The sequence below is a fragment of the Cuculus canorus genome, chromosome 5, assembly GCF_017976375.1.
Source record: "Cuculus canorus isolate bCucCan1 chromosome 5, bCucCan1.pri, whole genome shotgun sequence".
Taxonomy (NCBI): domain Eukaryota; kingdom Metazoa; phylum Chordata; class Aves; order Cuculiformes; family Cuculidae; genus Cuculus; species Cuculus canorus.
Window position 1 is genome coordinate 56369392 of NC_071405.1, and position 26404 is coordinate 56395795.

At 43.2% G+C, this 26404-nt stretch overlaps 1 protein-coding gene across 5 annotated transcripts in view; it reads right to left on the reverse strand.

Moving 5' to 3' along the window:
- Positions 1 to 24297, reverse strand: part of SUSD6 (sushi domain containing 6) — an 85033-nt gene extending 60736 nt beyond the window's left edge. Inside the window, exons 1-3 of one of the 5 annotated variants that reach the window (XM_054068240.1) lie at positions 24084 to 24297; positions 17499 to 17585; positions 14380 to 14408 (exon numbers count right to left, since the gene is read on the reverse strand). The gene's annotated coding sequence lies outside the window, so the exon portion shown is untranslated. Of the gene's footprint in view, positions 1 to 14379; positions 14409 to 17498; positions 17586 to 21432; positions 21560 to 24083 lie in introns of those variants that run through there. The other 4 variants (XM_054068238.1, XM_054068237.1, XM_054068241.1 and 1 more) reach the window with 4 other exon arrangements.
- Positions 24298 to 26404: the final 2107 nt, after the last annotated feature.

The window sequence follows — 26404 nt, forward strand, 5'->3', positions numbered from 1 at the left end:
ACATACAAACTATATTCTTTGTCTCCTTTTGCACTTCACCATCTACTCTCCTTATGAAGTGGAGCCACTGTTTCACAGGCAGAGGGAAAAGTGGAGGAAGGACAAAAAGACCTGCATTGTGGAAGATAAATAGCTCCATTAAGGCTCCACAGGATGCTATAAGGCACATTTTGAGGAAACCACCCTCTTTACAGCATAATATAGAGCACAATAGCTATCAGAAGCCCTTTCTCCAACAGCCACATCCCCATTCCTGGCCTCTAGCAAAGCCCAGAAGCCTCCACCTTCTTCTCCAGCCCACCCCCCACTTCAAATCACACTCTGGAGGCACCCAAGTATAGCTGCTGGGAATCACTGCAAAGGCTGCTTCATACCACCCCTGCAAATGGAAAGAAATCCCAGTGAAACATTATTACTGGCCCTTTTGAAAGGTAGAACCATCTGCTGGTGAGGACAGCGCCCAACACTTACTCCTGAGCGACCAAGGTTAAGTTTCATCTTCTCCACCAAGGATGGCCATGCTTTATTTACATCAAAGGCATCAACTAGTCTTCATTAGCTCCTTGCAAACAAACTGAATCTGAAGAAACTAACAACATTTAGGCTACGTTTGCGATGAAACAGGTCTAACAGGGCTGGAGTTACAGTTGTTTAAGAAGCATTCCCATCCAGAAATCTTTATTTATGACCAAAGAAAGCCATTGGGTATGTCACTAGACCAAAAGCAAGTTTCAGTCTCAGAACTCTGCAACACATGACATAAAAAGTTATTCTTCATAAGAGGCAAAGGCTCTGAGGACTGAGGCCTCCTTGCAAACACCGCAGGCACTTCAACTTGCAAGGAGAAAAGCAGAGCAGGTGATGGTCTGCAGTGTCAACAGCTGCAAGATGCTCAAGCTGAAATTTTTTGCTTTCTTTGTTTCTTCCTTCCCTGGGGAAATAAGCTTCACCATCAGACTTCCTAACTGCAGGAAGAAGTCCTGGTCTGATAAGAATGAAGAAATGCATAAAGAGGTAAGAACCAGCCTTGTGAGGGCCATGTCATTTCAGAGCATGTTAATGCTTCATGTCTGCTGCACATTCCTGAGAGCAGGCTACAGAGCTCGCCTACAAACCAGTCACTGACAGATGACAATATGCAGAGGGAACCCTGTTCACTTCCATGAGTGTTGACCCAGGCCTACACACAAAATGCAAAAGGTTTGAGACTGGTGAATTAAGGCCTATGCTAGCAACGTGAAAGACAATGCAACACAAGAAAGATGCACAAAGTACAATGAGTCTCCCAGACTTTGCAGAAGCCTAAAAAAAGCTGAAGAGGAGACTGTAACAGGGTACATGTACATTACTGCCCTACCATCATCAATACTGGGAGGGTCCAGTTCATGGAATTAGCTGATGTTAAAGGCTGGAATTATTTTTGATATTAAGAAGACTAACCAAACATCTGCAAACACTTTCATTTCAAGAAGCAAAAAGGAATCTTCTTCTTCTTTAGACAAGAAAAGATTAAATCTCCACTTCCTAGACAAATTTTCTTCCTCCATTATTATAAGCTAGGAAAAAAGCACGAAGGGAAAAAGGGTATCGGGGAAATTAAGCAGTCTTGAAGAATTTCAGAGAAGTGATGAATATTATCAATGCTTCTCTTTAAAACCACACGTGAACTGTGGGCTGCTTTGTATAGGTGACTTGCATAAGAAATTATTTACCAACTGTCAAACCAGAGCTCTAGCAGCCTTCTGGAAGGGTTTTGGCTTACCATCAGCCAGGTAATACAACTACGTTGACTTCAGAAATGCCAGGCCTAGCCCTAGCAATGCTTGGCTTATTCTCCTCACCTACAGGCACCCAGCAAACTAGGCAAGCCTGTCATTTCACTAGAATCAAGTTGGAGAAGTTTTTAAACTTCTGCTAGTTTTTAAATAGCATGAACATGGGTAATAAAGGCTGCAGCTAACACAGGTCTACCTGGTCTGTTTTCTTCTGTTTGAATGCTGAGGCACATTTTCTGAAATAGATGACAGCCACATGCTTCCCTACAGCAGGCTATCCTGTGCCTTACATGGAAAACACTTCTTGTAAGACACAGGAAGAAAAGGTTAGATCAGATTTTAGTTGTGATATCTTTTCATGCTGTGCAATAAAAAAAGCCCACTGATGTCATGCTGCTTCTTCCTCCGTTGCATGTGTCTCCCTCATCCCCTCACCCCCGAAAGCCTCTCGCTGAAATGTCATTTCTTACGCCTTTCTCTTCAGCATCCTTTTCTAACATCCTTTTTTATACATTACAGCTAGTTGTTGTGACTCATTACAGAAGTCACTGCAAGGGAAGAGATGCAGGCAGGAAGCATGGGGCACATGCCAAGGGATAAGCTTTTGCTTTGGAAAGGTACCTGACTAAGTAAAAGCAACCCTTCACAAGCACATCTTGCCTCATTAGCATTTGCAGGGCAAAGGACAGCAGAAACTGGAGTCTAAGAATCAGACCACATTGTGCTAGGTGCTGTATAAACACAGAAAAAGAGAGATCACTGCTACAAAGGTATTGTGAGCCAGCATTACATGGAGAAAAAAAAAAACGTGAATCTGAACCACGACTGGTTCCCTGTGATCCTACTCTCACAGCAGGTTCCTACAATGTAACACCCAAAAAAAATCCAGAGCTATTTGGTCTACTGCAAACATGCAGTATAATATGCACTAGGCTTCTTCTTAATGCTTTCTTTGTTCATTACACTGGATTCAGAAGATTGAAAAGGAAATTAAAAGGTCACTGAGATACATGAGTTATTTCTGTCCCAGAAGATGCCAATAACTTGGCTCAGAAGCAAGAATCAAAGAGCAAGACTGCCTGGAAACAGGCTTCCCTCAAATCCTTATCAGTAAATATTTAACTCCTTTTTTATTTTTGTAGCTACAAACACTGTCACAAGCTTGATATTTATTAATTCATAAAACCAGATTTATGAAAAGAGTAAAGACTAATACTTTCCTTGCTAATGGCTCTCCCTCTCCGGTTCCCAGTTCTTTCCCCTCATCTTCATGTCTTAACACAGCCTCACCACTGCTTTAATTTCTCTTTCCTTCTTTCTTAAGATTACTATCACAACTCCTTACCCTCTCTGTACACACTCCAGTTCATGCTTGGAGCAAGTCTTCCCCCTCCCACAGCTCCTTGTGCTATTTCCTCAGTTGAACTCATTAACAATGTCTCTAGGACTTCCCATGACTGAAAAAAAGTGCCCCTGGGCATACAGGAATGAGTTTGTAAGGTTTTGAGGGCAGTTACTGTGTGCATTTTGCAAAGGCCCTGTGCGACAGCAGCATTAACAACCCAGTGAGGCTTGTGTGACAAGGGCTGAGCTACGCTCTCACATTTTGGAGCTTGGTAGACCAAATGAGCTGCAAACTAGTAACGGAGGCTATGTTCCTTCATGCAAGGGGTTATCATCACCCTACACGTAGTTGCATTAGGTTTCCCTAACCAACCACAACTGGGAACACAGTAATCTCCTGCGCTGGGGAAAAAGGAGCAAACTGGCTCCTCTCACATGCCAGACATACTTCCCAAAAGTGTGTAGGTTTTGTGGCAGGGGTTTGGTTGTTTGGTTTTTTGTTTTGTTTTTTTTTTTTGGGGGGGAGGACCAAGGGGGGACAGGAATGGGGGTGTTTTGGTGATTTTTTTTAAACCGTTCCCCAGTTTAGTCACGCCTCCTTACACACAAGCATAAATCCCCCTCCTTGTCTGAGATCAAGAGCTGCTGCTGAAGGTATCTTCCAAAGCTCGATAATAAGCCAAAGCATGTCTGCAGCACAAATAGGGTACTGCAAAGGAGGTAGGAAGTAAACGATAGAGCAGTGGGTCAGAGAACACAGGTTCGCTACACAACATCTCCATCTTGAACACTGATCTTGGGCATCAGAGTTTAAGCTTTTGTTGTTGTTGTTCAAAGAGTGTATATTCTGGCAGCACCTAGAAGACTGTGCTAACTTTTGTAATACAAACAAGAACATTAAAAAGAGATTTCTTCTGTTCTTGACGTCTTAGCATTTATCTGTCCTTTCCTTGTATTTTACCACCCCCACTGCAGCTGTTCCTCTTTCAATAAAGGACAAAGATGAAATTGCTGCCTCCTGCAACCTTGTAACTGTCCCCAGTGGGATTCTGAGGGAACCTAAGCCTGCTCACAAACACGGCTATCAGCAGGTTTCACTCCTGTGGTTTTGTCTTCTACCAAGAACAACATTAAAATTTGAGAGCAATCTGTCATAACTGAATAACTCTACTATTAATCCAAACGTCCTCAAACGCACCCTTTCTCCTTCAAACAGCCATCCAAATTTGAGTCTCCTACACAAGCAAATGCTTAAAACAGCACAGGCCATTGGCTTGCACTGCCAAGCAGCCACAGTAAGTTTGGAACTACCTGCAAGTTACAGTATTTTGCAGTTAAAGCCGCCTACAAGACCATCTTGTCTCACTGAATGTAGCAACTACAAGCTCTCACACACTAAGCAGCACTGTACAAATGCACCATCACAGGTGACTTGCTGTTTCCAAACAGAAAACAGCAAGCCCAAGAGCACCCAGACACGAGTCTTCCAGAAAGAACTAGTGCTTTCTGAGCACACGTAGGAAGGGCAGTTCTGTACCACAGCTGTCTTCAGTGCATGGTCTGAGACAAACCCCTCTTGCTCTGCAATAATCATCTCCCTATCTCTGCTTCCTTCACCAGAAAGAACTCCTCCTCTAGAAGCTCATGTTTTCCCCGCAGAAGAACTGACCCTTGCCATTGCTGTAAGAATTCCAAAGCATTATCAAGAGATACCACATCAACAGGCTGGTCACAAGACCTGTGCTAGGGCCTTTTCTAGTATTAAAGTATTGCATTAACCAGTGAACATCAACACCCATGCACATACTTTCACAGAACTTTGAACTGTTCCATAGGCATTCATATATGGAAAAAGCTGGTATCTGCATTCTCTCAAAAAAGAATGACAAAGCTTTTATTTGTTTCACTGTAAGCAATGCCATAACCATACACTCCACCGAACTAAGGAAAAGTTTTCCATGTTAAATCATGGCAGTTCCCTTGATATTAACAGCAAATCCTCCTCCTCATTCCAGAAATCTTTAAAAAAAGTATTTCATAGACTGAATCATAGAATGGTTTGAGTTGGAAGGGACCTTAAAGATTACCTGGTTCCAATCCCCCTGCCATAGGTAGGGACGCTCCCCCTAGATCAGGTTGTCCAAGGCCCCATCCAACCTGGCCTTGAACACCTCCAGGGATGGGGCATCCACAGCTTCCCTGGGCAACCTGTGACAGTGCCTCACCACCCTCATTGTGCAGCACTGCCTCCTTATGTCTAGTCTAAATCTCCCCCTCTCCAATTTATAGCCATTCCTCCTCATTCTATCACTACATGCCCTTGCAAACACCCCTCTCCAGCTTTTCCTGTAGCCCCTTCAGGTACTGGCAGGCCATTATAAAGCTGTTCCAACAACTCCATATCCTTCTTACACTGAAGATTCCAGAAATGGACATAATACTCCAGGTGGGGTGTCACAAGAGCGGGACAGAGGGGCAGAATCACCTCCCTTGATCTATTATTTACCATCACATTTTTCTTTGTTTGATACCCTTCCTAGTAAACACATCGATACTGACACACACCCATCTTTACACAGAAGACTGGCAGGCAGGGTCCTTGGACAGGGTAAGGAAAGAAATTTTGACCATGGCTGGATTCCTAGAGGCAAATGCTTGACTCTGCTGGAGCCACTTTGTGTGAGAGTGTTCATCTCTGGGTTTCTTGCCTGAATTCCCTTCCACAGGCAGGGAGCAAATACAAAGTGAGATGTGTAGGTCAGAGAAATAATCTACCTGGTCTCAGACTGGAGTGTTTTAAAGGGACAGAAAGGGAACACTCTTAGTGTTGTGTCAAGTCCTTTAAGCCCCAGACAAACGCAGAATAGGGAACAACCCTTTGTTGGTGTAACCCTTTAAATTCTTGCATCCAGTCTGGGGGATGTCCCGTTCTATCTGGCACTCAGACATTTGTCTGCTGCAGTCCACCATTATATGCCTACTCTCCCTTACTAAATCAGAACAGAAGCTCACAGGTACACCAGATGACAAACAATTATACTGGCAGGCAGAACATAGGGAACAACCACTTACACGCAAAAATATCCCCATTCTCTCACTAAACCAACACTGCTTCGGCATACAAAGTGATGCAGATTTGCAAAGAAATTGCATTCACTAGCAAAACTAAACTACCACAAAGACGGTGGGGTTGAACATTCTGTTTTATGTTGAAGAACAGAGTGCAAAGGCAATAAGTAACAGTAAAACAGAAAGAGAAAGTATTTACAGCTGAGCATACTGATCCAGAACACAAGGTTCAGTTACAACCCATACATCCCACCCCCCCCAATCCACATCACAAACAACATTTTATGCAGCCCCCATCTTATTTGTAAATGCACATTTAGAAATTCAGGGCAATAACCCGATACACTGGAGCTGAACACTAACACAGTCTATTGCAGACAAGGTAGAAAGAAAACAAAAAGAATTTGTATAACAAAGCAAAACACAGCAAGAGGAACATCTGCTGCTTCTACCAGGAATACCATATGGTCAGTATCTGAGGTACAGAGAATGAGCTCATTCCTATTTAAAAAGAAAAGTAATAGGTCACTCCTTCCAAGATACGAGGAAATGTGCCTGTTCCAGCCCCATCATCCCCAGTCCAGTTTTGGCATTCTGAAGAACTGGTGCTGCCAATATTCCAGCCCAGACTGTCAAGCTTGAAGCACTTTTCATGAAAGGATGCCAGGATGTGGAGTATAAAAACACTCCTATGGGAGTTTTGCTTAGCCCTGCCATGAGTCTGGTTTACCCACTGCCCAGTCAGAGCCACAACACTGAAAGACTAGTTTTGTCACTAGCAGATTACAGTAACACTCTGGAGCAGTGACGCATTCGTCAGTAGTAAGCATGGTCAGCACAGTAAGTCTCAACTGCTGTCCTGAAGCCATCTTCAATTCAGAATTGCAACCAACAGTTGGTTCAGATCACAGCACCCAACAACACATCTGGCTTCAACAATATGAAGCCTAACACATGGCAGCAATGCTTCCCAATATCTTGCAGAATACAGGCACACCAGCTGAGAAAGCTTCTACTTCAGCAGTGCTACCCCACACACAGGTCTGACATGCAGCAAAGTTATAATACGGGATACAGAATTCAAGAAGGACAGTATTAAAGCATCCTCATTATCTCTTAAAAACCAGATTAATAAGGTCTTTTTCTGTTTGAGCACCTAATGGTGGGTATCATTTAGCTGTGAAAAGTCTTCAGCAAAAAGATAAGACCCCTACTACTAGAGAAATCTCTCAACAGCTGCCAAGCTATAGCACACAAGTTAACTCACATATTGCAAGTCACCCAGCCCCAACAAGGACTTGCCATATTTGCTTGTTCTTCATTCTTCCTAAACCTGAACCAACACTTGCTCTCTGAAGTTCAAGTATTCACTTTGTCTATTGAGTTTTCGGTGCAAAGACGGATTGCAAAAAGGATTAGAAGGATTTTGTAGCAGTGCTGAGCTGCCTAAGCCACAGAGAGAACACAATGTAAAAGTCCACTCTGACAAGGAAGTGCCAGGAGTAAGTAAAATGGAAAGTGACAGACCAGATTAACCACTGCCAGCATTACTTTCCAGATTCATCCAGGTCACAACAACTCCAGTCTTCCCTTTCTGTCCCTTTAAAACACTCCAGTCTGACACCAGGTAGATTATTTCTCTGACCTACACATCTCACTTTGTATTTGCTCCCTGCCTGTGGAAGGGAATTCAGGCAAGAAACCCAGAGATGAACACTCTCACACAAAGTGGCTCCAGCAGAGTCAAGCATTTGCCTCTAGGAAGACAAAAAAGACAGTTTCTCGGGTACTTGGAGTATAGCTCTCCTGTGGACTTCTGACAGCAAGTCTGCTGCGGAGATAGCAAGACTTTTTCAGCCTCGTCACAAGCAGTAAAGGGGAAAAGCACTGCAGCACAGAAAAGGCACAGGCAGCAACTATCTGGTTAACAACCTCACAGCCAGAAAGTGCCAGAGGGAAAAACATTCAATATCCAAATTTTAGCTATTGCCAGGCTAAGTATTTACTGCAACAAAGGCTTCAGCACTTGGCTTAAGTTCATCTTATTTAAAGATGCTCTGTGCCACCAGAAGTTACTCCCAATCAATTCCTGGCAAGATCTATACTCTGCATTTCTTCCACGTGAAATGGAAGACTATTGCAAACAAGAGGCATGACAGAATGAAAAGCATTTTCAGACACAGAGGGCAATCAATAGTCTTGGAAATCAAAAAGGTTGTAGCACAGCTTTAGGCAAGTCAGAGGTCACTGGGAGAGATTAAATATGGGTTTCCATAACAAACATATCTAGGCTGTCTTTTTGCCTAGTATCACTAACTCTGCTCCTGGCTAACAGTGATCAAACCAGAACAACCTTGTTACTGTTTTCAGAAAACACAGATTTTGTGGAGACAAACAAAATCCATTTTTTTTTTCCTCTGTGGAACTTGGGAGAGCCTGTCCATTTCAGGATCACCTAAATCAAGGGCTGGATGCGGTGTCCCCTTTGCACTCTGGGGTAAGAAGCAGTGCAAGTCTGAGAAGAAAAGGTCAGAGCAGACCAGCAGTTACATGGGCAACGCCAACACAAGCACACAGGACTGCAGGAAGTGGCAGTGGCCAAAATGACCCCGCACATGGCACCAATCCCCTGCAATGGATAAGGAGGATGAGGAGGAAAGGCTGGTATTTCACAGAGCAGATGAAAATTAAGTCTTTTACATTCTCCTTTCCCATGTTTGCCTTCTGAGGTCTGCAGTCCCAACATTAAACTTCATTAGCAAGGAGAGCCATGATTACTTCCAGCTTATAAGCAGCTAAACTTTGTCTCAAAAGTCTCGCTTTGGTCCTCGTATTTGTCATCTATTCAGTAATTAAAAGATTTTTTCCCCTCCAAAAATTAAAAGGAGTTTCAGATACTAGAGATGCCCCCAAGTTGCTCCACTGTGGTCTGAACTTTAGGCTCATGATAGCTCAGTTGCTCATTACCTCATGCTGTGCAGAGAACAGAAGCATAGACAAGCCTTCAGATCTGTGAGGACCAGATTTATTCCATGGGATATCAAAATAACAGTATCTATGTCGATGATCTCACTACGATCTGAAAGGAAAATGTAACATATCACCCTGCAAACTTTCTCATACACTTACATAAACAGATTTAGAGAACTTTTCAGAAAAAGGTAGGATTTCTCAGTTGACCATTTCCCTTTAAGGCGTCACTGCTCATTAGGCATTCAGAAACCGCAGTGCTACTGGAATTTTTTTTTCTGAACACCCAAGTATTTCAGCTTTCCGGCCCAATGAAGCCTGGCAAGGAAGTGCTTCCATTTGATGCAAAAGGAGATAAGATCTAGGACAGTGCTACTGTGTCCTCAAATTCATCTTGCAGGGATACGAGTCCTATGCAGGGACAGGAGCGGACTTGACGATCCTTGCTAGTCCCTTCCAACTCAGGTCATTCTGTGATCTTCCCCTAGAACAACGACAAGTACACCCTCCAACTTAGGCATCAGGACAAAGTGTCTTGGGTTTCTGTTCAACAGAGATTCATAAGAATCTTCCTCTGTGGTATAGCTATCAGTGCACATCTGCACTCTAGATACATTCAGCAGTTTATTCAATGCCCACTACAGCACAAATGTGCGCCTCCGGAGTCTGCAACAATACCAGGAGCAAGGCACACCAGAAACCCTTCTCTGCTTTTTTCTACCTTAACATTTCCCACCCAAGAACAGTACTTCCGCATTAAAACTTTGTTTTTCTTTTCAGGCCAGGTAGCAGCCCTGCATTCCCAAGTTTGGCACTTACCTGAGACCGAAGACTTTATTCAGTGTCTGGCCACAGTAATGCCAATGCCTGCTGTGCCACCTTGTGCAGTACATAAACTGTTGTGCTCCCCGTGGCTGCCTGTGCCCCACACACATATAAGGTCACCACCTCCCCATGTGCCAGGCGTATCTGGCACAACCCTACACCAGCAGCTAAAAGTTTGGCTGGAGCCAAACTTTGGACCTTACAGTCACACATTGGGAAAACCACAACATAATGAAGTTGCACACCACAGTACAAGGCATGCAGCAGCCACGCATTAAGCCCTATTACACTAGAAACTGTCATTAATAGTGGAAGTAAATCCACATTTAATTTTTACTCAGTTTTTGCTTCTCTACTTTAGCTAGCTTAGCTTTTCTTGTTCCAGAAGACATCAGGAAAGCTCATGCTATGTTACAGAGTTACCTATAAAACACAGACAAGTTATCCCAGTGTAAGTCTCACTCTAGCAATGTCTTCTCCATGGAATACCAAAGAGAAATAATGTGGTTTAAGCTTTTAATACCAGTACGAAGTAAACTGAATTTACTTAAAACTTCTTTTGCCAAACACAGCCTAAAGGCAAAAAAACAATGGCCAAATAATAACACCCACCCATACCCCTAGAGCATACCACTGAAAACATGAGGGATTGCAATGATGTTTGAAAACATCATGTTTGTAAGGATCGAAATGCTTTATCTATTCTAAGACATATGTGTCCTGGAATACGTGCTTGCATCGGAGGGAAGGGAAGGAGAGAGGTTGTTATATCTGCAGAGGCAAATATGGTTTTACTTCATACAAGACCTTCCTCTTCTGTTAAGCAAATGCAACAACTTCTCTTGAGAGGACACCTACAAGCTCTTACTACTTCTTCATGGATCTAGATTCTGCAAAGACAAAAATGATAGAGGGCCTCAGAGCCCAGGTCCCTGTAGCCAGATGAGTATCACCTAAATAAGTGAGTTTGAACAGAAATGCCTTTGCAATGTTCCTCTGAGCCTCCTGTTGTTTTCTGGCTAATAGCAGTGATTTACTAGTTGGGAACCAGGCACAGCATTTCTCTCAAGGGAACATCTCATGAGAGACACTCATCTGCTACATATAGCCCAAACCATTACATAAGACATACAGACCTGAATAAGCCAAGTGCCATGCCTGCTCTGAGCTGGAGGTTGTGTCTATAGTAACTCCAGAGATTCAACCTTTATTACTCTGACTTTTCACACCCAAAGTTATTCCTTGTCACCAGAAAGCTAAACAACACCTCCTCATCTGAGAGCTAGTTCCTGGACACCAGGAGACTGGTGGACAATTGAGAGGTTTGTCTTCCCAAACATACTCAGATCATCACCTTCCTAGGAGCAGCTTCACATAAAAGAAACAGACTAGATCAGTTTAATTAGTTACATTTTTCTATACTTTTTTTTACCTGCCTTCCTCCACTGCATGCTACTGGCCTTTAATTGCGATTTGTGCCCCCACATGAGAGCACCACATAGCACACCGCAGATTACAACTCAATTACAGGCAGATACATAGCTAAGGAAACTCATCTGCCCTCAAAAACTGCACCCATATTGGTGTGCAAAAATTTACATGTGATCTAAACAAGCTCATTTAACTTGCTGCTCCACTTCCTGATGATGCTTGAGGCTTTGATAGGCAGGAAGCACATAGTGTAGTAGTCGCCTGGGCTTCAAACGGTTCATGGCACAATACAAAGCTTGCATTAACACTGCCTAAGCTAATCACCTTTCTTAACCTCCTCTGTTTTGTTGTTTGGTTTTGTGGTTTTTTTTTCTGAGAGGATAATATAGCCTCAGCCTCCAGAGCTGTCAGTCTCTGTTCTCACAGGCAGTGAAAGTCGACTACCTTTCTCAGCATCCAATTCCTGGGTAGCAGGCAGTGTCACACTTGTCAAGGGATTCCACATGTTCTGTTCGCAATATTCTTACTTTCCTTCCCGTCTCTAAAAAGGGACAGGATCTCTGCAGTAGTCTTTCAAACACCAGGCAGAGGATGTAACAGCAATCACCTTCACAGTGCAAGCCTGAAATAATTCTGCTGAATTCACAGGTTCATCCCAGTATAACTAATGAGTGAAGTCAGCTTCAAAAAGCCTGCTTACAATATCTTATTGGCTCCTCCTTAACCTCACCTACCTCCAAAAATTTGCTTCAACTTGAAAAACAGGCTGCCTTCTACACATAGAGCAAATTATACCATCATCACATACATTTTTGGCTCCACATCCAAAAAGGAGACAGAGAAGACCTTGAAGACAAGAAAGGCTAAGATAATTCTGAGTCCTAGAGAAAAAAAATCTAGATAGAATTTGATCTTCATGGCTTGTAAGACAAAAGAAAATCCCTCTTTACTGTATCCATGCTATAAAATTCACCACTTGTGGGGATTAAACAATTTGAGCACCCAGCATGAGGTGCTGAAAGGGAAGAAAGTGCTGCCTTGAATTTCTCTGAGCAGTTAGTGCCCAACTGTAACTTCACAGAATTTAGGATATGCATGTGCCCTTGTTAAAACAGTACTGTATTGTCTAAGCTAAATAATATCTGTCAACGGCTCCAAGTACTCCTTTAAATAGGAAGAGGGTGCAAAATTCCCCTATGTACTGCAGCCTGTTAAACAGTTGACATAAAAAAGAAAAATCAATGTACACTCGAGACAGCAGGAATCAGTTACACAGCAATTAAATGCACGATGCAAGAGGACTATAAAATACCAGCTTGCGTTAGCAAATATGGTTGCTTGCCACCAAGTACCTCAGAAAAAAAAGGTTATTACTTATCTCAAATTCAGCAAAGCTTGTCTGGAATGCTTGGAGAGGCTGCAGCATATGCATCATCTGTAAAGAACAGTATTTCTGACTCAAGTCCTCCTCTTTAGTCAGCACCAACCAACACACTAGTACACCACCAGAGATGGTGGAAAAGACCAGGCACAGATACAGAGATTAATCAAGCCAATAGAAATTGATTTACAAGAGGCAATCTAGAGTATTTTCTCAGCCATGTTACCAGAGGTCAGAAGCATATTAGTGCCAACTGTTAACATGTAGCAACTCAAATGCTTTAATTCCTTCCAACTTCAGTGCTCCAGCTCTTTCCAAAGCCTTTCAAGTACAATACACATCTCCTTGTGCTGCTTCACACTTTATGCAGGGCAGTCTTTTTTCAGTTAAAAAGGGAAAAACCAAAACCCGAGTTGCTCTGAAGAATACAGGTGTTTTCTATGAATCATTTAAAACAAAACACAGATGCACCGACAGATTTCAGCTCACTCTGCAACAGGCCTATCTTCAGATGACAGAGCAGGAGATTCTGTAGCAAGTTTTTCAGGTAAGTACTTCACATTGCTGAGTCCATCTCAGGCTCTTGCTGCCATAAAACTGCCACTCTGCCAACACAAAAGTGAGCCTTTGCCTCAAAAGTAAGTTACATCAATAGCTCTGCTGCCCACTAGAAATAGGTGTCTTTTCTTGGGTCTCTTGGAACAGATTTGCTGAATTAGAAAAGATTGCTTTCTGTCACAAACTGCAGAACCCTTCCTATCGGAAAGGCAAAGAAAACAGAGAATTTCAGCAAGTGAAAACAGACACAGTAAGGACATTAACAACATCCTCCCCCCAGGCCATTTTCATCTTGAAAGAACTATCCTTGTAAAGTAATACAACAATCCATACATCCCATGTGAACCCAACTTGCCTCACTGCAACTCCTGTTTAAGAATCACATAGTCAGAGCCTGATCCTCTGCTAGAGGGGAAATAGCCCCTGCAGGTAACACTGATCAGGTTCCAACCTGCCCTGCCAAGGTCAGGTGAGATATCTGATGACCACCTAGTTTGACCCAAGTACTCCTCAAGACACTAAGCTCTACCGATAAACACAACCGGCTCTCAAGGTAAAGGAGCCTGAGGGGAATCAGCCAGGGAGCAATCTGGGTGGAATGTGCTTCGCCTTTTCTCACACAGCAAGTTATTTGTCACATCAAAAGTCAAAGAGCCTTTTTCCGATACACCAGTTGATAACTAGGCTATGCTAAAAGCTTTAGCTTCACAGTAAGAGATAAATACAGATGAAAAATTAAAATCAAGTCTGCTCCACAAAATGTAGGGGGAACATGGGGAAGAGGTGGAAAGAAGCAATCGACATAGTTTAAATGAAATAATATACTGTCTCCAGGATATGGTTGCTGCTGAAAACCCATCTTCCTTCCTGAGATCAAACCAGAGGCACAACGGTTAAGACGGTTTTCAAGTTACCTTAAAACACGCAGCAAAAAAAAAAACCTGCTAAAAATCCAAGCCACTCTCATCTAGAATACAAACCCACAGTTCATACATGAAGAAACAGGCAGAGGAATTCCCCTCTCACCTCCAATCAGCAGAGCAGAAAGAAAATATCTGGGGAGAAAAACAGACAATTTTGAATGTTCTGTACCACTTCCTTAATTTCTAATACCAATAATGCTGTGTGGCCGTGAAGTTTCATGCTACAGCACCACATGAAAAGGAAAAACTAACCTGGCCAAAAAAAAAAAGTTAAAATATACACAAAAGAGAAACACAAATATGTATGAAGGGATACAGGTGAACATTGGCTGTCCCCAGAGTGGACACCACTGTTAGAAGCACTTGGATTTTAGACTTCCCACGCTACAAATGGTTCAAGCAGACAAGGGGGTAACATATAAGAAATTGCATGTTAGAATGCATTCAAGGTTTTATGGGAAGCTTTGCACAAAAGATGTTCAGAAATGCTTCTGCCATCCTCCTGTTCTCACCGCACAGGATAAAAATAATGGGGGAGAGGAATCCTATGTTCTGTACGGCAAATTCTCTGTGGTCTTTCTTTCTCTCTCACACACACACACACACATCCCGTTTCAGGATAATTGTTTCGAATCATAAAAAATGAGCAGGATGTTGAACAGTGATAGAATATAACTCATTCGCAGGAAATGCCCTGCATATGCCAATCAAGAGTAAGGAAAAGATAAAACCAACAACACATACACCTCCCAGTTTTTATTTTCAGGTCATAAAAGCAATCACCACCCTGGAAATGAGCATTTACTGGGATTTAACAACTGCCTAGCTCATAATTTCACCCACATAAAATGTGTCACACTGCATGTGCTAGTGATGTCTCTTTAGGATATTGCCAACAGAATCAATCTTAATAAACAGTCACTGTTTGGAAGTGCTCATAAGCCCCTTTCTGCAGATAATATTTCCACACAAGTTCACATCAAGGATCCATGCTGGACAGCCTTTGTTCTATGCACTCTCCCACCTGTGCACAGTCACTAGCAAAAAAACACTTTAAATCAGTCTCCTCAGGTAGGCACCTTCTGATGCCTATTCCCTCTTCCCCAATACCTTTTTGCACAGGCTTTTTGAGCTCACCTCACCTAGACATATTTGGTCTATATTGGTCTATATAGCCAAAAACTGTACAGCTTGCAAAGAGATCCGATTTTAATATTGTCACTGCAGACCTCTTCCAATTCTGCATTAGGAAAAAACACTCCATCAAAATTAAACACTGACAGCACTGCACGGATAGGCAGATGCTAGCTGTATAGATGCACTCAGTCAACCTCTGTTTTATAGAGAAGTTCTTTAGCTTGTCTAAATCCTTCCTGTCCCTCTATTCTGTACTGATACTAAAGAGGGTCTCAAACCACCCTGCAGAGAGAACAGCCCTTAGTGAAAGATACCAAACTCTCTTACAAATTCACCAGAAGGCCAGCTCAGCCGGACTCGGACCAGATTATCCACAGAGGATTGACCAACTATCCTCAGAAAATCCGCTATCACAAACCAAACAGCTATACCAGGAAACCTGTGTTTAGAAGCACAAGGATGAGCTTCTCAGCTTCATACTGCCAAGGCAAGGCTAAAGAGGCTAACTTGGCACACTTCTCCCCTTCTTCATTTCCAAGACATTTTTTAACAGCTTTGCCTGATACGATCATTTCGCATCAGATCTAACCAGTGTCTTCACCACCAACCCCTGCCCTTTCCCCACAGACACAAACAGGATTTAATGAAGAGACGTGGTTTTAATAGACTAATTTTTGTGTTCTATCACATGCAAAATTATATTTCACCATATACATAGGATTCAAGCTCCTCTCTCCTGCTGTGCAGCTCATCTTTAGACCCTGAAATCACTTGCATAAACCAAAAGAACGTACAGCTTGCATACGCATTCATCCTAGAAAACTTAAGAGAGGTCTCTGGACTAGTGATCAGAAGTTGGCCTCTTTCAGGGTATTTAAAAGCATGTGAGAAACTATTTGCTTGCTCTGGCCAAGGAAGGAATTAAAAAAGAGACAGAAGGAAAAATATTTTGTAAGTTTCAGCTAATATAGGCTTGCATTCTTTCAGTTACTTGTCTCAACACGTAGCAAAAGATGTCACTATATTGTAGTCCAACGTGTCTTGCCTCAACAAAAAGGTATTTCATTATATAATGATAAAAAAATAAACACAGACACATCCATCAATATATCTATTTAACTGAATTGTACAAGTACCACTCAGGAGCAACAAAAAAAAAAAAATCTCAAAAGATTTAAATGAATGCTCCTAATGAGACCCCTCAACGCTCAAGCTTTTGCACTCAAGGTAGCAGTTGAAGGAAACAAGAACAACAGGCCAGCACAGCAAGAGAAGTGGCAGCAAAGGAGCTTAACGCCTCATCCTGCTAGAGGGATCTGAGAGGAAGAGGGTATAGTCCAGGAATTATCTCCATACTAATTAGCATCAGAACAAAGGCTCACATTACTTCGTCAGCACTAGGACTCCCCTAGAGTACTGGATAATAACCCTGTTGAAAGGGACTGGAGGGATTTCCTCCTCCTCTCCCGAAAAATATATCCCTTCTCTAGAGGGGAATAAAAGGGTGAGTTCTGGAAAAGAGCTTTACATTTAGTTCTCTGAAAGACACATCCAGGTAGTTTCTTAGCATTAAAACATAAAACACATAAAGTAAGTACCTTCTGTCATAAATTTTCAAAGATAACATTTGGGTGCAGATACGAAAAAAAAACCCCAAACAAACAAAACCAAAACATTTTCTGTTCAAAAGAAAAGGTCAGAGAGTATAGGTGGCTTATGATGCATGCTTAATTCTGTAAGGTTGGAATTCAACAGTTTCTACAGCAGAAAGCAGGGAGTGGTAAGGAAGTGAAGAATACAAGGAAAAAGACAGCTTGTAGTATCTGAACACCACAAAAAAACGGTTAACAGAGGTGTCAGGAAGACGCTAAGGCCTAGTTACAAAGGAGACATATCCTAAGAGCATTCTGGAACACCAGCTTTCAAAACAGGAAGCAATGCTAAAAGTAAGTAGCTGTCTCCTGCAGGAGAAGGACACGGAAGGCAGCACATTCTGACAGAAAAATCACTGGCATTTGGACAAAATGCAGGTTTAAAAAGCAAAGAAGAAGGAAAAACAAACAACAGCATTAGCTTTCATCTTACCTGATGTTGACACAAGCTGGCATACAATGTTTGTCAAGTTTGTATGATTAAAGCGATGATTCAGTGACAACGGGTTGATTCACACACCTACGAATGCACAGAAAAGTAAGTATAAATTGTGAATACATAGGGGATAAGAAGGGCACTCTGCCATATAACAGAGGCAGAAGGCTGAGGGGTAACACTATTACAGGCAAACATTTATGTTTCAGATACAGGCATTAGCCACAAAATTTAGATCCGAGTTTGAGAAATACTGCACAAGTTACTCAAAACTGTTCTCACACATTCCATTTAAAAATCTCAAGCATAGTAGAGTGTTACCAAAACCATTTTTCAGCAGCACTCAAGCTTCGTTAAGTTTTTATTTCAATAGGACAAAAACTTCTACATCAAGTCCAGCCACCTGATACACACACTTCTACAAACACTCTATACTTCCCAAACAAGCATAAGTGAAAGGAAATTAATTTCTACGGTGCCAAAAAACACTTGTATATTTTATTGTCTGTTATTCCCCTGCCACATCCTTTTTATTCAGCATTCATACTAAAAATTCCAAGATTTAAAAAGAAAATATGATTATTATTATTAAGGTAACCTTCTTCACCTTGGAAAACACAGCAATCAACTGAGAACTGGGCAAACTGGTCATCCAAAAGTGAAAGTAAAAGCTGTGCAACTGAAAGGAATTTTTGTCTAGCCTCCTTAAAGATCTCCTTTGTTGTTAAAGATTTCATTGTCAAATTTAAATGTCAGCTTTATGAGCCTCAGTAGTGGGCAAGCCCTGCAAGGCAGCAAACCAGAAACAGACCTGAGATGGAGATTCTTTCCACAGCTAACGAAATTTAAAGTAAACCTAGCAAACCCTTCTTTGAGTCTCTCATTCACCTTAAATAATCACATGCTTACAAAAAGACACAACCCCTCATCATACAACCCTGCCTCCAATACCCACAAGCAGTTTTTAATGGATCTGTATTTGTAGTCTTGAATGTGTTTATAGTCTCTGCTCACAAAACCTGCGATAAAGTGTTCAGCATATTTTTGTTGCACATCACAGAACTAATTTGCAGCAGTTCAGGATCACATAGCTCTTTGCAATAATGCATTGATTTTACAAAGATGTGCTACAAGATTTTCCCAAGTGGAGAACAGGAGCCTCACTCTCCTGAAGCAAGCAGTGTGACCTTTTTACACTTTCAAAAGGAGCGAGGGGCCCTCATAGAGGAGCTGGGTTTAAAGCTTTCAGGATGATCCCACATATGGCCGCTGCGTCACCAGTGGCATAAGAGGCAGCAGATGGAGAAATGAAGCTTTCATACCCTCTGAGCAATGCTCTGCAATTCTGACACTTCTCTTGAGACGCAGAGATGTCAATCGCCCTTCCAGACTTGTGTTTTGGTGCAGAAGGAATTCTCCTCAGGCTGTGTACCAGCACCAAAGGATAACCCATACAGGCTATTTTGGAGGCAGTTTCTGTCTTAGCTTTCAAGTACAATGCAACCCCACATAGCTGACAAATTACTGTTAAGTGTTCTTCACTGCACATCAGTTTTCTTTTGCTTTTTGGATCATTAGAGAGCAACCCCAGTATGCATCTTTATCTTCTCCCTGCCCCTCATTTAAAGGAGTTCTAATTAACATTAGAGCACCTTACTAGGCGCTCTAATAAAATGTGTTGTGAGAGTGATTGACACAAAAAGGCTCCAATACCCAAAGGAGATTCTGGCACATCCCACAATATAATTCTATTAATGTGGGCTGCTTCAATGTCTATTCCTTAAAGACTTTCCAGAAGTTATTTAACAATACCAACAACAAATAAAAATCTTAAGTAAGTCAGAGACATTTAAGCATTTCACTAATCTATAGAGTTAAAATTACACACAAAATATAGCTCGTTTCAAAGCAAGCTGCCTTTAATGGCTACTGTTGAAAATCAAGTTGCAAGTTTAACTGTTGAAAGATCTAAATTTTATATAGCATAAGATCATCAATCTCAAGCTCACTTACAGAAATTGGAGATTTGGGATTGGTTTGGGAGGGTTCGTTGGGTTTAGAGCTGTTCTGTTTTGGTTGCTTGGTTTTTTTTTTTTAATAAGACTGATATATCAACAGCATTTCCCTCTTAAGACTTGTGGTCCTTTAAGAGCCTTGTAGAAAGAGATCCAACACTCCAACATAACTTCGTGTCTATCTTCATTCCCAACCAAGATGCAAACTTGGTTTTGATCAGAGATTCTTTCTATTCCCACTTATTACAAAACCCCATTAAATGAATGCAGGAAAAAAAAAAAATAAAATAAAACAGGAACAGCAGCAAACCACAACACATTTGATTACAAACGAAGGAGGAAAATGAGTTGAGGGAAAATCTAAACAGTTTTAAAATTTTCTAAATGGTTCTGGAGTTTTACAGTGTAAGGTAAGGAAACTACAGAACTACAGACAGAATTGAAACTGGTTCACTTCTGAGTGTGAGGTTAAAATGGTACACATTTCAGCCTAGCAAGTTCATGCTTCTACAAGGAAGTCATACCCACGCCAAATGAGTTTACACTGTTGGACTGAAAGTCATTCTACTCTATAGCATAAATATGCAGTGTTTAACTCTCCACATAAAAGTGCTTCCAGAAGCCAGCTTCCCTTTACCCTGCTCTACCAGCTCCAAAAGCTGTACCTCACCTTGCCTACAAGGTTACTGCTGCAGAGGCGATGACCAATCCATTCCACATAACACTTACACCAGGAAGCAAATTTACTGCTGGGTGGGCTGGTTGCCAGGATAGCAGTTCCCTTCAGGGAATCACCAAAGCCACATGAGACACACTGATCCTCTGCGCTGTGGAGAAGGTTCTCAGTGCATGCTCTGCGCTTTCAGAGTCTGCCTGCCATTCCACACACAGGCAGAGAAAGCCAGAAGCCAAGGGAAGGGAACAATTGAAGCAGTGGGAAAAGGGTAGTTCTATACCTCTAACTTCTTGTCTTGCAGCTTTTCAACAGTGTGAGCTTCCTTCATAAACTGTCTTGAATTATCACACAAAAATATTATCAGTTGAAAATAAATAAGCAAGCAAACAACAGGCCAGGCTTCCACCGGATGCAAGGCTCAGTCTGAAAATACCCTGTTTGCACTAAGCTGTGCGAGAACACTGAGATTCCCATGAGAGAGCACTAGCTGCCACTGCTCAGTAACAAAACAAACAGCATATGAATGGTGGGTGAAAGCATTTCTTGCTACATACAAAAGCTTACTTCCTGAACCATTTCCACTGGTTCAACTTAAAATCAATTATTGCAGCTGCTCAAAGGAGCCTGCTAGCAGAGTAAAGGAAAATAGTGTATATAACTACAGAACAGATGAATTATACAGGACATGCAAAGACAGAGAGTGCTTCATTGAAGTCACCTACCTGTCCCTAACTACTACTCCTGTGTTGGGAGTTAAATCATTACATCTGAAGTAAATCAATTTCTACCCAGAAAAGCTTCATAAGAGAGATTAAACATTTCTAAAGACACTTGTCACCACAGCTGGATAAACATAATTACAGACTACTGTATTTCTGGCAAGAGAAATCTACTGTAACTGGTACCACATTATGAGCAAAATCTTTGCTATGTATGGGTTAAGTTTTCCCTTTTCCTGTTCTAGGAAACGCCTGCATGTTTCTATTTACATAGTCCTAAAGTAGAACTCAATCCCTGCTGCCTCTCCTCCCCCCTCCAGACTTTCAGGCAATCGGGCCCAGCCCTGCCAGTGAAAGATCACCTCTCCTGCAGCTAAGCTTGATCAGCTGGGATCATCTGGTTATAGCAGCCGACAAGTCGCTCAAAGGGCAGGGTAGCTGCGGGGAGTCCTTGTACCAGGCAGAGTGCATGACAGGATGCAGGCTGGGAAACGCTGGAGCAAGACTTCCAAGCTACTGACCTTTCACGCAGGTTTCAGCAAACAGTGGGCTCCTCCAGGAGGATCTCAGGTTAGCAAGAAGAGATGCAACTTTCAGAAGCGCACAAAAAAAAGACAGCAGTGGCCTGACACAGAGTCTGGGCGCAGCTTCAATCTGGTTTCTCAGGAAAGCAGAACAAGCAAGAGATGTATTTGGGCTGTATAGCAATCAAGTACACTGATAAAAAGGAGAAATGACGCAACAGGAACAGCTGCAGACACAGAAACCCAAGCCTGCAGCTAAGAGGTTGCACAGCTAAGGAGGTGAGGTTAAGACCACTGCAGACTGCTCCGAGAGCTGAAACAGTCCTCTAGTCAGGAATAAAATAGCTGAAAACAAGTATGATCACAGGACAGACCTAATCCCATCAAAATCAATACACTACAGGCAGGATGCACATTTAGTGACTTCACTAACCATCGCTTGGTGGCTCCCCAGGCAGCTTCTGAGCTCAAGCAGCCATTTCAGTCCACCTTCACATGCTGCACTAAATATAAACTCTGCTGATAACTGTCTGGAAACTGCTTCAGCAGAACTAGGGTGCACTGAGCAACTCTAGGAGTTGGGCCCTCCTAAAAGACCACAGATGGCCAATTTGCATGACACAAAGAGAGAAGGTGACAGAATCAAAGTCTCTGCTACAGTCACACAGTGGTTTGGAAATTTCAGCCTCCAGATCAGTACTTTCCCAGACCTGTGACCTTACTGAAGCATCTGCGTATTAAAAATTCCTTTTAAGTAGGAGCATGAAGGCACCATGACTATTCGTCTAAGAGCAGCTTGTGGCTCCCTTGCCGTGCGCTACTCTGCTCTACAATGAGGTGCTATATCATAAAGTTATAACAATCATCTTCAATTTTAAAAGCTCTGTTAGATTAGGTTGCAGGTCTTTCAGGCACGTTTCTTTCATCCTGATAGCCCCTTAAATAAACAAACATTCCTACTTTCAGACAGTGCTCTCTTCTCTACCGGTCCATAAAACACCCCTTTATATATGATAAGCCAGTTGAAGAGGGCAGATGAAACTCCAAACAAGAAAAAAAAAAATGTTATTTTCTATTCCAAATTTTGCTTACAGAATCTTTACCAGAAACAACACACAAGTTATAAAAAGACAGAAGCATGATCTGTAAAAACTGCCACTGGCCACTAGACTGAAATACTGGATAGACTTATTCTCTCTGCATAGAAATATACCTGCAAAAAACCCGTATGGCACAAAAAGAAGAAAAGGAGTCAGACTTGCAAAGAGATTTATGACAGACACCTGAAGAGGAGGCAGGGGATGAAATCAGCGATAAACTGCAGACACAGAAGCACTGATCCTTGGATCACGGGCATTTAATATGCAAATTCTCTCTCTGCTTAGGTGTTTTGCCTCCCTTTGATGTATACAGGCAAGTTCTAACTAGAGATGCAGACTAGGGAGAGTCCCCTTTCCCCATTATCTCAAGTTTTTTTTTCTAAGCAACACTTAAGTGCTCTGAAAATAAGTATATCACTTCTGTTTCCATTCAGAGGGGAAAAGGAAAAAGAAAACAACAAAACCCAGAAGTATAAAAATCGTTATATTAAAGGAGAGGCCATGCCTTTCCAGCATTGATGCAGGATGCAAGCAGCAAACTGGTGCCTGATATCTATAGTGCGGTCTAGGAGAAGAGAAAGACAAGCTGAACAACACAGGACACTAAAGATACTCTGGAATACATCCAGATGTCTTGAGCTTAGTCCTACCACATGAAAAATTAAAGAGGTTAAAACCTCCTCTTAAGAACTTTTCTTCCCATTGTTCTGACTTAGACTCTCCTGCACAAGCTGCATTGCTCCAGAAACCTCAGGAATTACAGCGACAATAGACTCCTGCCAAGAGGAGCACCATTACATAATAGCATTTATGGGAACACGCACAAAAAGCCACTAGGAAGCGCAACCAGACAAGTGCAAAATCCTCTCTGCCCATCAGCTCAGTTTAGCTCTTGACCACTCCAAAGACGAATTCCGGATATTTTCAATTTATGCGTTTGCTTCCTCTCACCTCCTTCCACCCAAAAAAAGCTGTTACTGTAAATACACTAAGTCCATTCCCAAAAATAAGAATAAGCCCACTTGAAACTACTGTATTTGCATTAATCTGTTTAAAAGAACACTGTGAAGATGAAATAACATGCCGTTGTTTGCACTAAAAAATATTAGAACTATGAAATATTGTTAATAGGGTTTTTTTTCCATCTTTTACTCCATTTCAAGGATACTCACAACAGTTATTGCTCTTTGCTTCTGATTTTGCATTCTCTGAAAAGCTAAGTATAAATATTTTTTGGGTTCCAGCTCCTCGGGGGGGTTCGCGGCAGGTTTGTTCCTCGCAGCTCCGGGCTCGGCCCACGTGTAAACGCCGCTGCCCGGGGAGCCCCGACCCGTAAATACAAAAAGCGAAGGCGAAGCCGTGGCGAACGCCGAGTTCCTCGCAGCGAACGCCCCGTTTCTCCCACCGAACGCCCGGTTCCCCGCACCGAGCGCCCCACACCGGGCTCCCCCGCGCCTCCCCCACTACGGCGGGGAGAGACGAGCGCTCCTCGGGGGTTCCAAACCCCGGAGATCCATCCCCCACTGGGAAGCATCCCCGCACACGCACCTGGGAGATCCCCGTGAGCGGGGCCGGCGTTGCGTAACGGGACCGCAGGGAGGACGCCCGGGCGCACCCTCGCTCCAAGAACGAAGCGCTCACCCTTCCTGGTCTCTCCCCGGGCGGCTCGGCTCGGCGGAGGGGGGGGGCGGCGGGGCTGAAGGTCGGCGGCCACTCGCCCCGGCCGCCCCGGCGTCTCGCCCGCCCAGCGCCGCCGCCGCCGCCCGCCCCGCCCCGCGCGCCGGGGCCCGAGCGAGGGGGCGGGGCCAGCCTTAAAGGGGCCGCGCGGGCGCTGGGGGAGGGGGGCGGGGGCGGCCGCGGGGGGGCGCTGCCGGGGGGTGGGTGGGGGAAACACCAAAGGGATGTGGTGAGTGGAGTGGAGGAAGGAAAAAACTCATTAAAAATAATAATAATAAGAAGAATCTAATCTTGGTCAGCTTGCAGTAAGAAAGAATGTGATTGTAACAGAAGTTTAGCTTGTTTACTAGTTGAAACAAGGACAGTCCCCCAGCAGGACCAAAGGACAGACCTGAGCTCACCACGAGAATCATAGAATTACCAGGTTGGAAAAGACCTCTTGGATCAGGGAGTCCAACCATTCCTATGTGCCACTAAACCATGTCCCTGAGCGCCTCATCTACCCGTCTTTTCAATACCTCCAGGGATGGGGACTCCACCCCCTCCCTGGGCAGCCTCTGCCAGTGTTCAATGACCCCTTTTGCACAGAGCTGCTGCAAAGGGAGCCGGAGCCCTCTCCGTCATCTTGCAGCAAGAATGGCTCCACATCGACTGGGGAGAACGCTGCTGCAAAGTCCAGGCGTTTTCCTTGTGCTTTCAGCCCTGTGTTCCCAGGCTTCTTATTGCCTTCTATGACAAAGTGACCCGCTTACTGGATAAGGGAAAGGCTGTGGATGTAGTCTTCTTAGACTTCATTAAAGCCTTCAATGCTGCTTCTCACAGCATTCTGCTTGGGAAACTGTCTGCCTCTGGCCTGGACAGGCACACACTGTCCTGGGTGGAAAACTGGTTGGATGGCCAGCCCCAAAGAGTGGTGGTAAATGGAGTGAAGGAAGGAAAAAAATCATTATGAATAATAAGAGTCAAATCTTAGTCAGCTTGCAGTAAGAAAGAATGTGATTGTAACAGGAGTTTAGGTTGTTTACTAGTTGAAAATGTGCCCTCGCAGCCCAGAAGGCCAACCGTGTCCTGGGCTGCATCAAGAGAAGTGTGGCAAGCAGGTTGAGGGAGGGGGTTCCGTGCCTCTATTCCACTCTTGTGAGAACTCATCTGGAGTATTGTGTCCACTTCTGGAATCCTTAACATAAGAAGAATATGAACCTGTTGGAATAGGTCCAGAGGAGGGCTACAAAGATGATCAGAAGGTTGGAGCGCCTCTGCAACAAGGACAGGCTGAGAGAGTTGGAGTTGCTCAGTCAAGAGAAGGCTCCACAGAGACCTTATAGCGACCTGAAGGGGCTACAAGAAAGTGTATAAACTGGAGAGGGGCAGATTTAGGCTTCATATAAGGAAGAATTTCTTCACCATGAGAGTGGTGAGGCACTGGCACAGGTTGCCCAGGGAAGCTGTGGATGCCCCATCCCTAGAGGTGTTCAAGGCCAGGTTGGACGGGGCCTTGGGCAGCCTGATCTAATGGGAAGTGTCCCTGCCCATTGCCAGGGAGTTGAAACTAGATGATCTTTAAGGTCCCTTCCAACCCAAACTAGTCTATGATTCTATAAGTCTATGATTCTATGATCTGCTATATATGGCCTCTCTCAAGACAACACTTCTGCATCCAACAGAGCACACAGGGAATCAAGAAGGACCTCTCCATTTACTTTCGTTTCCCTTCCTTGAATTAACACTTGCCTTCTACAGATCTGCTGCGTTATTAATATTTTGCTATGGAGGCTGAGCTCTTCTCCCTCTTGTATAGTGGGGGGAGGTATATGTAGCTCTGTTGGAAAGGTAGAGGGAAGTTTACTTTTCCTGTTTTTCTGCAATAGCATGATGATCATCTATAGTAAATAACCCATAATAGGCTATAAATATGGTTTACTGTCACTTGATTGGATGCACAACTTGAATACAGTACATGACAAAATATTTCCTACTCCCCCTGTAAGCACTTCGAAACCAAAAGCAGGAAAAAACTACAGAGTCTTCCGGAAAACTTGCCTAAAGGCAGGAAGGAAGAGTGGGAGCTAGAGCTACACACAAACCTGCCAATTCACACAGCTGGTCTTTTTGTGAAATCTTGGGTACAAGCCATTCTTTTCACCATGTCCCTTCTCCCCCCGGACTTGGAGGGGAAGTTCAGAAACCCACAC